The 12,252-nt window shown below is 40.3% G+C and overlaps 1 protein-coding gene across 2 annotated transcripts in view; it reads left to right on the forward strand.

Annotated features, from left to right (window-relative positions):
* The first annotated feature begins 7,671 nt into the window (after positions 1 to 7,671).
* Positions 7,672 to 12,252, forward strand: part of N4bp2 (NEDD4 binding protein 2) — a 63,846-nt gene continuing 59,265 nt past the window's right edge. Inside the window, exon 1 of one of the 2 annotated variants that reach the window (XM_060380661.1) lies at positions 7,672 to 7,748. The gene's annotated coding sequence lies outside the window, so the exon portion shown is untranslated. The remainder of the gene's footprint in view (positions 7,749 to 12,252) is intronic. The other variant, XM_060380658.1, reaches the window with a different exon arrangement.

The raw sequence follows: 12,252 nt of genomic DNA on the forward strand, positions 1-12,252 counted from the left end.
CGACCATACCCAGCAGAGCAATTTATTAATCAGCCTGAGTTTTAGAATGTAAGTGCCTGACTTCTTTGCCTTCCCTTCAGCTTTTCATAGGCAAAATCGTATAAGTTTGGGGCGGAGCAACTATCAGGTCGAGCAGTGAATCTCAACATATAGCTATTAAATTCCTTTGAAAGTAGTTTATGGAGGAATTGAGATTGAAATTCTTTTGATATCCTCTATGATAGACAGGGTAATACATTATTCCCTTTATTGCCTTCATCTTCATGGTAATAAAATCACTCGTACTCATGCCTGGTCCTGTTTTAAGGTCGATAGTATTTCCAGTATTTGTCTCACATGAAATTTGTATGTACTGTTTTCAGCTTTGTTTCACAGAGACTGGGAAATACTCAAATTGCTAAAAGTTACCCAAGCAAAGTACACATGAGGATTCAGGGCAACCTAGATTTTTATGATCCACACCTTTTTAAAAAGACATTTCCATGGCCCTTTGAAACTAGAACACTTTTTTGTTTGTTTGTTTGTTTGTTTTTGATATATGGTCTCACTATGTAGCTAGCCTTGGCTGTCTTAACTCACTATGCAGATCATGCTGGCCTCAAACTCATGCAGAGGTCAACCTGCCCCTGCTTCCCAAGCTAGGATGAAAGGTGCACCCCACCATATCTGGCCTAAATCCTTTGGTACTCAGAGAATGACTACATTTTCTAAAGTCTGTTCACCCTATCAATTACAAGATATTATTTTATGTGCAGTGAACTATGTCAAGTGAGTATAGAGTCACATACCAGCATGTACAGGTATGTCTAATGTGGATGAATAAGATGTACTGGATTCTCACCTGGACATTTTTTCTTCTAGCAGTTTGGTTTTTCCCTATGTATAAGAATATACCTATTTTAAAATGATGAGGGATTTTAGTTACTGGATTTGCTTGTGTCTTCCTTCCTGTCCTCACTGAGGCCTTCAGCCTAGGGTAGGTTTTGAGGCTGTGAGAAAGAAGGCCTTCTAAAAGCCAGGAGCATTTTTCCTTCTTATCCAGAGCTCAGAGCTCACTGCCTTCCAGTAATTATTAGTGTACCTGGACTCCATATGAACACACATAACTTAACAAATTAAGAGACTACTTCATTGGCTTCTGTGGGATAGTAAACTGATAAGTCAGCTGGGTTTTTATGACTACTAATCAGTAGAATTACCAGTCAAAAATTGCACATTGTTGTTACTGAAGCTGGTTTCTGAGTGCCAAGTTCACTAAAATTCCCAGATGGTTGGTGGACAGTCACTGTTCTCAATATGGGTTGTGGTTCCTATACCTTTTTTTCCTTTCCCGTGGGGCGTGCGTGCGTGTTATCATGTAGCCACACTGCTCTTGATAAAAACGACACAGTAGACCTGCCAAAGTCCAAAAGACAACGGAAACTACTGTGAGAAGTCTAAAGTCTAGAAATTATTCTGTTTTAGAACTTAAATGTAGTTAAAATAAAGTGGGTGAGGTGGCACAGGCCTGTAATCCTAGGACTGGGGAGGCAGAGGTGGGAGATCACTGCAGTTTTAAGGCCAGCCTAGTCTGCATAGTGATCTCCAGGCCCACTAGGGCTCTATAGTGAATGAAATCCTGGCTCCAAACAAAATAGAACGAAGCAACCCCCCCCCCAAGAAACAAACCCAAACAACAACAATAAAGCCTCACCAAAAATCCTTTCTGTTTTGAATTTCTGATTCTGTCTGGAATGCCTTCACTTGCTGCCGTCTCGCCGCCGGTCTTTGTGATGACACAGCTTTGAGATGTAGATGGTATTTGCAGTAGGTGTCATGCCTTCCCATGCACTTACCATTGCATTGAGTAACAGTCTCTGTAGACTAGAAATTTCTGGAAGGCCAGTATTGAATCTTAATATTTTTGGTTTAATAGCATTCTCAACACCTTAGAGCTGGGACCTTTTTACACATTTCCTCATGTTGTGGTGACCCCCCCCCATATGATTATTTTTGTTGCTACTTCATAACTGTAATGTTGCTACTGTTAGGAATCATAATGTGAAGATCTGATATTCAGGATGACTGGTATATGACCCCTGTGAAAGGGCCATGCAGCCCTAAAAGGGGTTGCGACCTATAGGTTAAAAACCAGGGCCCTAGAAGAATGTGGGTATTAAATAGCTTGTGGGATGAATAATGATTGATTTAAGTGTTTTCTGCTGTCACCATGTATGTGCTGATAATCCTGTCAATTGTTAGTCCAAAGCTCTTCTCCGGAAACTGGGCATTTGTCTTAATGACATGCCCATTTGGATTTTCCAGGTAATTAAAACTCTGCATATCCCAGAGTTGTAGACATCATCACCTGTTCCATCCTCAAACCAAAAAAAAAAAAAAAAAAAAAAAAAAAGGACATAAGATTGTCCCTTTTGCATCTCATTTTCTGGAAAAATTAAACTAGGTAGTACCAATGCGTATGCCATCCTTGCGGTCCCTCTCAGTTTAGTTCTCAGAGAATCTCTAGGATGTATTTCGTTATCTTTAAGGTCGGCATCGTCTTCTGCAGTTAGCATCATCTCAGCCACATTGCTGTAACAGCTTCATGACTGGTCATCCATTGGCTTTTTGTGTTTTCGCTGCAGCCGGAGTAATCTTCTAACATTCGAGCAAGTGGCTTGGCAGTGGATTTAGTTCTTTTCTTTTCATAGCCGGCACGGGCTAGAGTTAGCTTTCAGGGTCCTTATAATTTGACTTCAAATTAACGCCATCATTCTGTGCTATTTTTCCCTCTTTTCCCCGCAGTGGGCTAGTCTTAGTTATTTGCATTTTCCCTTCAATATGTCCAGTTCTTTAAATCCATGCATTATTATAGAAACCTCTGTCTGTCTTACTACTTCCCTGGTTATCTCACTTCTGTTTGCTAAGTCATACTTGTCTGCCATGTCTGCAATGTGGGCGACACTCTGCTAAACATCTCTTTGACACAAACTGGATTACACAAGCCCGTGTTTCCTTAGTGCTTTGTGTTCTTTTAATCACACTGTAATTGCTTACTTATTTGTCATTTTACAATGTACTGGTTTAAGGTATAATAAAGTGTTTAAAAAATATGATTTGATTTGCATTGAAGCACAATAAAAAAAGCAATTAAATAGTAATTTGAGAGGTTACTTAGGAGAGAAAGAACAGAGACATCAGATCTGATAGATACAAACTTTCTAAGCCTAAATGAAAAATATTCCTTGACATCCAATTTTCATCTTTTTGGCTTTGTTGTTACTGGGGCATTTTGGAGTTCAGGTGCTGGAGGTGGCCCATGGGATGGGTGCGATATTGATGGCTCATATAACGATGTAATAGAAATTGTATGTTGGAGGTGGCTGTGAGGGTGGGGAACTTGATCATAGCTGGACCTTTCCTGTACTTACAGTGCATATGGCCTTCATTCCTCCTCCTGCTGAGGATGGGACCTGGTTCCTGTCAGCACAGGCTTGTCTAACCTAAAGTCTTAATTTAGTGGCTCTCTGTGTTATTTGATGACGCTTATCCTGGGTTCTCTTAATGGAAAACTGACACCTGATGGAGTAAGGGGTGGGGAAGGAGTTCTGGGCAGAGGTAAAGAGGTCCACTGCCATTCATAGTCACTTGTCTGATTATGTATTGTTTTTTTGTAGATACTTTATTTGTGGGAAAGAGATGCTCAGTATTACAGGCCTTAGTGTTCCAGGTGCTAAGATGGTAAGTTTATTGTTTTAAGTTTACACTAACAGGAAAGCTAGTTATTGAATTTTTGTTTGCTAAATAATACACATACCTGCTTTCATAATAGTAGTCTAAAGTGAATACAAAGGTGTTAAGATAAAGACATGCCTAGGATGCACTGGAAGTTGAGTTGAAACCAGATTTTGGGAGAGTGGATGACTTCGCTTTAGTGGAGTGTAGAGGGACCTGTGGGTTGAACATGTATGACACAGAGATATATGATACTGAATTACCTCCTGATGGAAGCATGTGTGCAGAAGCAGATGGAGTAGAGTGTGTGTGAAGTATAAGAAGAGGATGCTGTTAAGGTGAGGGATAGGTCATGAAAGTCCTTGAATGTATTACCAGGGAAGTGGACCTTGATATTGAAAGCCATAGAGTCATGGAAGATTTTTCTTGACATTGAAGTACCCATGGAATAGGTGTGTGGCTATGTGTGTCAGGCAGTTAACTATATTGAGTTTTGGAGAGAGTTCCTTAATAGAACCAGTTATAGCTGTTGAACTTGGAGGAAGTTAGAAAAAGTGAGTGGAACAAAAGGCTGGTGATGTGACAGGACCCAGGAGGAATAATGACGTGAAACAAGTGAGCAGAAGAGAAGCAGTCTGAGTGAGACTTCAAGTGCTGGCTACAGAGAAGTCAGTGGAGTAGTCCTCAGTGTCCCCTGGAAATACAGTCTAAGATCCTAAGTGGAAGCTGGAAACTGCAGATAGTACCAGTCCCTGTGTGTATTATGTTTATCTTTTTCTTCACTCCATATTTACTAAAAACCTCCATGTACAAAGCACTCTACGGTTGTTTTGGTGCATATAAATGATGCCTGTGTTCATGATCTAATTAGGGAATAAATAATGGATGAATGAGAAGAGAGGCGCCAGTAAGATGATTTAGGGGGTAAAGGCACTTGCTGCCAAATCTCATGACCTGAGTTTGATACCAGATCTTCTGCGGTGGGAAGAGAGAATGGATTGCTGTTTAAGTTGTCTCCTGACCCCCACATGCACAGAATGGCATGCACTTGCCCAGGCACATGCATCATAGGTCATGTGAAATAAAAGAAGGAAAGGAGAAAGACAGAGGTTGGAGTTGTGGTTTGAAGGTGAAGATAGAAAGGTGGCAGAAAGAAGGGCACACTGTATGAGAGAACGCAAGGTTAAATATGGCGTCAGAGAGGGTCACAGTCAGTGGAAGTAAAGAACCAAGGATTATCTTTGCTAAATACATGGCTTGAGCCACAGGGAGTGGTGGAAATATTATGAAATTTATATATTAGTGAATGCAGAGGAGTAAATGCGTTGTGAAACCAACTTTGAGATGGTCTTAGATGTGGAGTAAGTTAGGAATCTTAACTGGAGACGGGGCATTAGGACATGCACATGGAATCCCTTCCAGCACTTGGGAGGCGGAGGCAGGAAGATCATCTTTGCTACATAGCAAGTTTTAGGCCAGTCTGAACTATGTAAAACATTGTCAGAGGGGGAGAGGACAGGGAACAAGAATAAGTGACTAATTGGAAATATGTTGCGTAGCACATATTTCTGGGCTCACTCTTCAGTACCACTAAAAATAAAAACAAAGAACCTAAGTTGAAATAGAAGTGCAGGTATCCATGTAGAAATAATACATATTGTTCAAGAAAAGGGGAGTTGGGCTGGAGGTCTGGTTTTATGGTAGACTACTTCCTAGCATGTTTTCTCCCCCTCTGTATATAAGTACCTATGTTAAATTGTAATTCTTGGATTAGACACAGTACAAGATGCACAACAATGGTGAATAATAGAATAGAAAATGGTAGAGCAGTTCTAAACAATATACTGTAATAAAGGTCATATGAATGTGGTCTCTCAAGTTACACTGTTGGGACTGGAGAGATGGCTCAGTGGTTAAGAGCATTGGCTGCTCTTCTGGAGGACCTGGCTCATAATCCTCTGTAACTCCAGTTCCTGCCCTCTCTGGGCCTCTGTGCACACTAGACGTGCATATAGCACACAGATATACATACAAGAAAAACACACATAAAAAAAGGCTATTGAAGGATCATACTCAGACTTCATCTTGTGATAGGAGGTCACACACACAGTGTCTTATGCGATGAGATGAAGGGAGTGGGCTGGCACTCTTGAAGCAGCAGCTATTATTTTCTTCTACTGAGGAGCTTTCCTTTAATATATACATTTTCTTGAGACAGGGTCTTGCTATGCTGCCCTGGCTTGCCTGGGCCTCTATTTTGAGCAGTTTGGCTTCCAATTTGGTAGTGATCCTCTTGCTTCTGCATCTGAGTGCCGGGCAGCATCACATCTGGCTTCCAAAGGACTGTTCTGAGTAGGGAAACAAGCATTTATTCTCTTTGGCTCATGGTTTCCAAGGTTTCAGCTGGCCCAGTTGCTGTGGGCCTGAGGTGAGGCATGGCATCATGGTGGTCGTAGTTCCAGGCAGAACACAGTCAACCAGGAGGCAGAGAGATAGAGAGAGTCTAGAGGCAAGGTACCCTTCATATGACATGCCTTCAGTGACCTGCCTTCTTCCGCCAGGCACTGCCTCCTAAGTCCCACCACCTCCCAGAATAGCATCAGCTGGGAACCAACCCTTCAACATAGGAACCTGTTGGGGATATTTTCTATTCAAGCTCTAACATTCCCTATTAATTTCTTTTTTAGTGTTGTGGCACTGGTGATCAAACTTAGACCTTGTACATGCTAGGGAAACACTACCTAAGCCATTTGAAATAATGTTATGGTAAATAGTACTTAACGTAAAATTTACTGTGTCATTTTTACACTTCTCCCTTTTCTTGGATGGAAGTTTGAGATTGAGTCTCGCCATATAGCCCAGTCTGGCCTCAAACTTGCTAGGAAGCCCAGGTTGGTCTCAGTCTTCTGACACTGCCTTAGCCTCCTCTGTGCTTGAATTACAGGCACGAAGCACTACACCTGGGTATACAAGGCCAGTTCTATCTACATTTCACTTAATAATGATTTTTAGTATTGATTAGTGATTTTTTTATTTATATCATTCATTTGTGAAACAAAAAAAAATGAGATTAAAAATAGGCTGGAGAAATGGCTCAGTGGCTAAGAACACTTGCTACTCTCGCAGAGGATCTGTGTTCTGTTTACAGCACCTGCACAGCAACTCACAACAGTCTGTAACTCCAGTTTTAGGGGCTCTTATGCCCTCTTCTGGCCTCTGTAGGCACTAGGCATGCATGTGGTGGACAGTCATTTAGGAAAAATACTCATACACATAAAAAAGAACTTAAAAGCAAAAGTAACTTTTTGAAGTTAAAAGTGCCACACATTAAAAAAAAAAACAAACAAAAAAACAAAAAACAAAAAAAAACACAACAACTTTGATTTGTTCTCACTTTGTTTTCAGTCTCTTGACTGATGGAAAGACAATAGCTCTGCCAGTCATGGATAGGCATGGGCGCAGGTTGGACTGTGGAGACCTAGAGCTAGGCTAGAAAGGAGCCAGAGAAGGAAAGGCAAGGCTGCGGATGGGGTGTGGGGAAAGGGTATTCCAGACCATTGCATGGTCCAAGGAGTAGTCCATGGTCCACATCAAACTCAGACAAGCAGTGTGAACCACTGACTGATCTTTGCTTTCATTATGGGTACTCTGTGATAGTACTTTATTTAGAATAAATGTGTAGTTCTTGCTCTTTATAAAAATATTTTCAAAGTTTGGTAGTCACTTCCATTGTTGTCAAATGAAGTCTTTCTGTTTTCTATAGCTTTCTACTAACAATATCATCACTTGGGAGGTAGAGGCAGATGGAGCTCTGTGAGTTCCAGGCTAGCCTAGTCAACAGAATAAGTTTCAGGGCTACATAGTGAGATTTCGTGTCCCCCCACCCAAAAAGATTGTAATTTGATATAAATGTGCTTTAAAAGTATATTTAACATTGCATTTTATTATTTTTTTAGTAAGAAGACAGCTTTGGAGTTACAGATGTCATCTGTGGCTTTCCTAAGCACATGATTATTGTCAATTACAGCCAGACAGTAAGTACTACTAAAATCATAGGGGATGAATATTTTACACATAGGATTTCAAATTTTATTTACATATTTGAGGGATTAATAGAAAAATCATGAGAAAGCAGGTTTCAGAGATTTCTGTTAACATAGTACATGGAAGAGCCTGTGTTCAATGGGAGTGTTGACTTTGACAGCTTAATGTATCGGTAGCCTAGCCCTCCCATTTAACGAGTGTTTTAGTCTCTCTAACCCTAAAATTTCACTCCTTGATCTTCCGTATTTTATATGTTGTTAGTCATCTACGCATTTTTTATGGGTTTGCTTTATTTGTGGAATCATGTTAAGGGTTTTAGGTCATGATCCATGTTCTCAAAAAACAGGCAGGTGAAGGAGGTGAACATCTATGGATGAAACTGAAAGTTACTTTTTGAGTGGATACTCTTGTCGGTCACTGTCTCCAGGTTCTGTCCAAGGGCTGTTGGGAGCGTAGTGCTCTGTGCCGTGTGGTCCACAGTCCCTGTCAGTGTTCAAGGTGAAGCAGAGCTATGTTGGCACTGTGTGTTCTTCTAAGACGAATCGTGTATAAAACATGTTTAAATATATTACAGAAAATACACGTTAGTGAACTACCAATGGAAGGTCCTGGCATAAGCAAGTTATTGCAGTAAATAAGGATGGTAGGAATGCTGGAGGATTGTAGAGAAGTTCACCTTCTGTCTGTTACTAGAACAAGAGCTACATGCTGCTCAGCAACTGGCTTTACCTTCACAGGCCGTCTCAGAGCGCTGCTTTCTCCAGAATACCTTATTATTTTTATTTGTTGCATGACGCTTACAGGGTACTGCTGCCATAATGTAACCATTCTGTTTTCTACTGATATTCAGGGTGTCTTCAGTTATCAGCTGTTGAAGTTTTTGTGATACATAGGTGCATGTTAAAGATAATTGGTTTTATTTTCTATAAATGTTGTCTGTTTTGGTGACTTATCTCCATGAGACTTTTAGTATCTTACTTATCTTTATCATATGGTACATGTATTTATTTTTTAGAAAGGATTTTCTAGGTAGCCCAGGTTGGATTTGAGATCACAATCTTCCTTCTTCAGCTCCTTTTGAGTCCTGGGATTCTATTGCAGGTACATGTCATATAGCATGCTTGAAATCATCTTTTAGGTGACTTAATATTAAAGAAAGATTGGTGCTAGAGAGATGGCTCAGCCATTAAAGGCTAGGCTCATAACACAAAATGTAAGAAACATTGTATTTGTTCTATTTTTTGGGGGGCGAGGCTTGTTTGTTTGTTTGTTTGTTTTTTGAGGCAGGGTAGCCTGACGTGGAGCTCACTGTGTAGACCAGGCTGGCCTTGAACTCACAGAGCTCTCTGCCTGCCTCTGCCTTCTGAATGCTGGGATGAAAGGCACGTGTCAGCATGCCCTGTGAACTCCTGATTCTGGGAGTCCAGGCATGTTCCACCACCCCCAGTTTTGTGGAGCGCTAGGCATCTCTCCCTAGGTTTCTGTATGTTACATGAGGGCTGTATCAGTTGCCCTACACCCTGAGTTCTAGTGCTTTAGCTCTTTAAAGCCATTTTTTAAAGGGACATATGGGAGTCGGACATAGGATGATGCAAGTTCAAGGCCAGCTTAGTCTACATAGTAAGTTTGAGGCCAACCTACACAGTGAGACCTTGTGGCAAACAAAGATTATCTGATTAAAATTGAATATTAAGATAGAAGTTTTGGGGACACACATATGAAATTTATGTTTATATATTATTAATACTTGTTTATTTGATCCAATTATTTTCACATTTTTTTCATAGTACACCAAACCTTGCCTGTCCTTATTTTTTGTATCTTTTTAAAATGTATTCTCTTTATTTAAGACAGGCCTGTATATGAAGAAACTGTAACTTGCTTAAACTTATGTCTTTAAGAGGCTCTCATGCCAGATGGGGTGTTGCATGCCAGTAATCTTAGCATTCAGGGATGCAGAGGCAGGCAGGTGTCTGTGAGTTTGAGGCCAGCCTAGTCTACAAAGCAAGTCCTACACAGGCCAAGGCTACATAGAGAAACCCTATCTTGAAAAAAACCAAAACCTAAAACAAAACAAAAAACCAAAACCAAACCAAAATAAAAACAACAACAACAAAAAAAAACCAAACAAGAAACCAAAAAGGTTTTCCCTATGGAAAAAGGAAGAAGACACCAGATTAGATGGTAAATTAGTTAAATATAAATCACTTATTGTACAAAAAAATGAGACTGATGTAAATTGGATGCAGAAAGTAAAACCGGTAGGTAATTGAGATGTTGAGCTGTGTTTTTATACACCAGAATTTCCCAACTGTATTGAACATTGCGTGGATATTCACTTAATCTTCTTACATGAACATTTCCCATATATCTGGACATAAAGAAGAAAAAGATAGTTTGTAAGCCAGGGAAGTATATAGCAAAGTATATAGGAAAGCTTTTGTATGAGATAATAACTTTTACCCCTATTCTGAAAAATGCATATATTCTATTGTATTTGGAAAAATGTAAAAGTAGCACATAACAAAGTAACATATAGAACGTAGTTTTACAGTCCTTTGCTCTATATTCTCATCCTAATCCCATGCTGTTTGGGTGGCTATAAAGTTGTGTTTGTTTGTTTGAGGCAGGGTTTCTCTGTCCTGGACTCACTTTGTAGACCAGGCTGGTCTTGAACTCAGAGAGATCCTCCTGCCTTTGCCTCCCTAAGTGCTGGGATTACAGGCATGTACCACTGCACCTGGTTTATATGGGTTATTTTTAACTTGTGTCTTTGGTCAGGTCTCTAGCAGTTTGGGAGGCTGAAGCAGGAGCATTGGAAGTTCAGGCCACTTTCTACTTTGACTGCATTTAGGACCAGCTTGGGAAATTTAATGATTCTCTTTCTCGAAATTAAAATAAAAAGGAGCATGAAAATGTAGCTCAAAGGTAGAGCACTTGCTTAGCATGTGTGAGGCCCTAGGATAGACCCCTGGTAACACACAGACACACATACACACACATGATCCAAAGCATTTAAATTTTTTTTACTTTATATATTTTCTTGCTGTGTTCCCCTTCTGGTCTTAATTCTTTCTGTACTTGAACAGTCTTTATGCTTTGTGTCCACAGTTACCTGGACTATAGCTACACCTTCCCACTTCAGCTCAAAACATAGTTTTAGCGACTCTCTGTCTTAGTCATTGTTCTGCTGTTGCTTGGTGACTGAGTATTCAAATATATGAGCCTGTGGGGGCCATTCTTCAGACCCCCACACTGTCTGAAATGCTCTTTTACTGAGTAGAGTGAGTAGCCCTGTTTCTACTTGGCAATAAAAGTATTTCAATTTTAAAAGGAGCAAGTAATGCAAATAGACATTTCTTCAAAGATGATATATGGCAATGTACATATAACCTTGGCCTCATTGAACCTTAGGGAAATGCAAATCAACACTAAGTAGCCAGGCTGGATAAAGAATAAAATCACCATAGTTAAAAAGAAGGGCAATAATAGGTGTTGGTGAGAGTGTAGTGAAATTGGAGCCCTTGTTCGTAGCGAGTGGGAATCACAGTGACACACCTTAAGGAAAACAGACTGGTGGTTCCTCCAAGGGATAAACAGTTACCACGTGATTTAGAATTCCACCTTGAGAAATATGAAGGCATGTATATACATAAAACTCTTTCAGGAATGTTGAGAAAAGTGCTGGAGAGATAGCTCTGTAGATGACCTTAGCTGTTCTTCCAGAGGACTCAAGATCAATTCCAAGCACTCACATGGTGGCTCATAATTGCTGGTAATTCTAGTTCCAAGGGATCCAGTACTCTCTATGGTCTCCTGGGGCAGTGCTCACATTTGATGCACGTACATGCATGTAGGCAAAATACTCGTGCATGTAAAATAAAATAAACATTTAAAAAGAATGCTTAGAGTAAGATTATTATAGTTAAAAAGCAAATATTCAAGCAGGGCACAGGTGGTGCAGTTTTAACCCTAGCACTCAGGGAGGCAGAGGCAGGTGGGTCGCTGTGAGTTTGAGGCCAGCCCTATCTACAAAGCAAGTCCAGGATAGCCAAGGCTACCCAGAGAAACCCTGAAAAGTTGTTAAATGAGCTGTGTTGTTTGTACCATAGCCTGATGCTCAGTAACAAAGTAAATGAAGTGCTGTCACAGGCTACAAGTTAGGTGAAGTTTGAACATGTTAAGTGAAACAAAGCAAAGTTAGTGATAAAAAGGCATAATTGCATGGTTCCACTTACACAGTGTCTGGATAGGCAGTCTACAGCAACAGAGATCTATGGTTGCCAGGGGTGAGAGGGTGGGGAATGGGGACTGAGTGCTCATAGATGAGGATTAGATTGTGTTGATAGTTGTATAGTTCTATAAATATACTGAAAAACCTCTGAATTGTGTACTGCAAAATGGTGATTTTTTTTTTTTTTTTTTTTTTTTACCAGAGGACTGTCATTGAGTAGTAGAGCATTTGCCTAGCATAGATGAGGTCCTGGGTTTAAT

Source organism: Meriones unguiculatus, chromosome 3, assembly GCF_030254825.1.
Source record: "Meriones unguiculatus strain TT.TT164.6M chromosome 3, Bangor_MerUng_6.1, whole genome shotgun sequence".
Classification (NCBI taxonomy): domain Eukaryota; kingdom Metazoa; phylum Chordata; class Mammalia; order Rodentia; family Muridae; genus Meriones; species Meriones unguiculatus.